The sequence below is a fragment of the Rattus norvegicus genome, chromosome 1, assembly GCF_021556685.1.
Source record: "Rattus norvegicus strain SHRSP/BbbUtx chromosome 1, alternate assembly SHRSP_T2T, whole genome shotgun sequence".
NCBI lineage: Eukaryota > Metazoa > Chordata > Mammalia > Rodentia > Muridae > Rattus > Rattus norvegicus.
Genome location: NC_141534.1, coordinates 270026293 through 270030210, shown reverse-complemented (window position 1 = coordinate 270030210; position 3918 = coordinate 270026293). Strand labels below are relative to the sequence as shown.

Genomic DNA, 3918 nt, shown 5'->3' with positions numbered 1-3918 from the left:
TATTTTCATCCACTTCAAATGTATTTGGTATAGCAAATAATATAAGAAAAAAAATCTTGATTCTTCCCTGAGGACTAGCCAATTATTGCATGATCAATCCCCCCTGTTCATGTTCTACCACTTTATGCATTTGCAAACCCATGTGATATCTGTCTCATTGATCTGCTGTGCGGGCCCTGATTTAATACCTTAGCTTCACAATACAGCTTAATATTTTCTATTTCTCTACAGAAATTTGACTTAGCGTTTCCTGTAATTAGAATGTGTTGGTCTGCAATTCTAGGAAAGATTTAGAATGATGGGGACGGGTTAAGAATAGATCTTGAATCTCCTCCAGCAGTACGCTTTTCTTTTAACATGACGTTGTTGGGTGCAGAGTAGGAAAGCCGGTGGTCTGGCCACGCGCTGCCTGCTCGTTCTTTCCCTCTGTCTTCTCAGGTTTCCTTCGATCTCTGTGATGGCTTACATGGTAATCACACAGTAAGCACTCAGCTTGGATTCTAAGAGTCTGAGAAAGGACCCTGCAGAGCTGCAGACAGCCTTGAGTCTGGCGCCTCCCTTGCCAGGACAGGCTGAGCAGCCTGTGAGACCTAGTGAGCACAGCACTCTTCAGAGAGGACCTCACAGATGCCTGGACGCCTGAGGGCTGCTTTCCAGTTCCAGCAAAAGGATGTGAGGGTTGGCCTGGCGTTTTCCAGCTGACTCTCACAATCAGACCCCTCCATTCCATGCAGCAGTAACCTGCTTTTCCCACATATTTTTCCTCATATTTCCTCTTTAGACCAGGACTGTCTCACCTCAGGACCCTTTGGGACCCAATTTCAGCAATCCTGTTGCCTCATCCATTCACAATGTGCGAGGTCCTGGAGTTCACGTTAGATGGGCTGTGCTTGTGTTTTCAGACATTCCCCGTCAGTGTGCTCCATGGAACATTTTGAAGACTCAAAATAGTTAATAGTCTGCTAGTAACGTATAGAAAAAAGAATGCTAGAAACTCTGTACTAGAATAGTCGATCAGGCCTGCATCATGGTGAGGGAACAGACAATGACAAGGAATAAGACGAGTCAATAAAAATCAGGCGCATGCTTTAAGTCCTGCACTACAGAGACGAATAATTTGGATGAAACACAGCATCAGCTAGTGAATGTATTTTCTGAAGGAGCAAGGAAAGGGCCAGAGGATGGCCAGAGATAATTGACTATTGAAAAATGTTACCTACATGTGCCACTTTGAAGATGAATATAATAGGAACGAAGGCTTGAGCGGGGAATATAAGACCTGAGGAGATAAGATGAATGCCCTCTTTCTGCAGAACTTACCTTTCTCAAAACTTCAGCGCTGAACCGCAGCCTCTTTGTCACACATGGCTACGAATCTTATGTGTGATTTGTGACACTTCGTGCAGTGTGATTTGGGGGTTACTCTGTATGAAAATGCAAGTGCATCCGGTGACAAACATCTCATAATAAAAAGAGAAAACAGATTTATCTCACAAGATTCCCATAGGCATAGAAACCTATCCACACACAGGCTCACATTCTGCCATCTATTAACTGCACTTTGGAGGTACGGTCCACATTTCCAGACTCCTGTACAAAGTTTGGGGAACAGCCCTCACTGATATATTGATCACACGTAGAGGGCAGCTGAAATAACCAGCAATTATTTCTTTATCCCATCGGTGGGGCCAGTCAAGGCCTCGCTCTGAAGCTCTGAGGCTGCAGGTTTGAAGGATGATGTCTTGGTTTAGCTGAGCACACATCTCGAGAGAAGCTTGGGTCGTGCTTTGCTTCCAGAACATCCCTCTTTCTGAGAGAGTGGGCATGTCAGCCGGTGCTTTGTCGTATCCCTTTCCCTTGGCCTGAAAAGGACTCCAAAGAACAATTCTTCACTCGAACCAAAAGCTATGCCCTGCAGAGGGAAGAAAGGCAGATGAGCTGGAGCTGACATTATTAAAGACCAAGAAAAGAGAGGAAGCCAGAGGCAGCTGGGGGAGCAGACGTACTAATGATGCTGAGTACCACTCCGTCGCCATGGCCACAGCTACATCAGAATCCGTCTTAGCCACTTCTGTACCGCAGTGACCAACATGCCTCACACATGCTACCTAGGGAGGAAGAGGTTTTGTCTGGTCCTTGGGTTCAGAGGCTCTCAGCTCATCATGGTGTGGGTGGCATCGTGTGGTGGATACATGCCATGGACATGCTTTACAAGGTGGAGGACCAGAAAGCAGTAACCATGGCCAGAACCAAAGCCAGGCTCTACCCTTCAAAGCCTGACCAGTAGTAACCTGCTTCTCCCGCTCAGGTCACATCTCCTAAAGGGTCCAGCTCCAGGAAACAGCACAAGCTGGTGACTGAGCACTCAGAACAGGAGCCTGTGGAGGACATTGCAGATCCAAGTCAAGCCGCTTTCTAATTTTGCTAAACTCCTACTATAACCCTCACTTGCTTTCGCCCAATTTTGGAGTTTCTGTCAACATAACAATACACCCCTCCTGAATTACCCTGCAAATCACATGAAATGAGATGCCTGACTTACTCGGTACTGAAAGCGGCCTTTATAGAGATCACACAATGAAGTCAGAACTCTCAATTGTTCCTGGCAATCCACGCAGTCAATTAAATGGACACACAGTGGGTCTTAAAAATCTCCTTGGGTAAGAAAAGCAATTGAAGATGTATTGGAAAGCACTATTCCACCCACCACTGGCACAAGCTTCCACACCCTGTAAGAACACACAGCTAAGCAAAGGCACATGAGATCTAACAATTACCCGTACGTGGTGACAGGGGTGGAGGGTGATCAAGACTCAGGAACGAGGAACAATACATTTGACAGGGGCAAGGGCTTCAGGACGCCGATGGCGATGTGCCCTGAATCGAAGGGGCAAGTAGTTCAACACACTGCGAGGAGGTTGGAAACAAAAAGATAATAATAGTTATACCTTGTAGAGCTTCCACTTGCCCTCAGGTTGGGATACCCTACATATAGACCCTCCTTGCCCTTACTCAGCTAAGCTTCCTCTGGCTTCCTAGGTGACTTAACACACCAGGGCGTAGATATATGAGAAAGCAGCGTGCTCTCTGCATGGAGTGATTCCGGACTTCAGAGCTAAATTATAGTCAGTTCCAAGTATGTGATTCCAGCTATAAAATTAGGGCAAAGTAGGAAACACACAAAGAAAAAGCAGTGATTTATCATACTGCTATCCCTTTTAATAGGAAGGTCACGATGCCTCTTTTTGGCCCATGAGTTTAAGGCAAGATAAATGGAACACAGTTATTATCTCACACACACACACACACACACACACACACACACACACAAACACACACACACACACACACACACACACACACACACACACACACACACAGGTTTCTCTGCTCACCCCGCTGCGGGAACTCTCCCCTCACATTCCTGGCTGCACAGGCAGCAACAGCATAAGTGACTTTGGCCTGTGATGGTGCAGATCCTTGTCACTTAGCTCCATCTGTACTGGCACAGAGAAAAGGAGGGACTGAAAAATATTGGTAACAGAGCAAAGCTGGAGTACAGTCTCTAGCTGAGCTGAGGACTTTCTGTGTTGACCGATACGGTCTCATGCTTTCCTTCAGTCAGCTGGAAGTGAGCCAGGCTTCAGCGGAACCTTTCTTGTTCCTCCTCCAAGGTCACCTTCAGTTCGAATGGCCTTTTCTCTGGGGAAAGCAATAACAGATTTAGGGGTTTAGGAGTGCTGTTCTGGTATCCATTATAGGATCAGAAATATGTTCCCCTGACAGGCTTTCTGTTTCTAACATTACTCTTCTTCATGGTTACATATACATCGGCATTGTAACCCGGGGAAAGAAAGCACAGAATCAGCCCCAAAGGATTTCTGTTCTACCCCACCCCATGATGCCTGCCTGGATGAA

At 46.4% G+C, this 3918-nt stretch overlaps 1 long non-coding RNA gene across 2 annotated transcripts; it reads right to left on the bottom strand.

Moving 5' to 3' along the window:
• LOC102551125 (uncharacterized) lies at window positions 1-3702 on the bottom strand. Of its 2 annotated transcripts, XR_015648328.1 has the most exons (6): window positions 3396-3497; window positions 3013-3150; window positions 2778-2907; window positions 2543-2655; window positions 2007-2378; window positions 1-1912 (listed from the first exon to the last, which is right to left on the bottom strand). It is a non-coding gene; the product is annotated as an uncharacterized LOC102551125 (long non-coding RNA). The 2 variants fall into 2 exon arrangements; XR_015648325.1 differs by lacking the exon at window positions 3013-3150 and having other exon boundaries at window positions 3396-3702.
• Window positions 3703-3918: the final 216 nt, after the last annotated feature.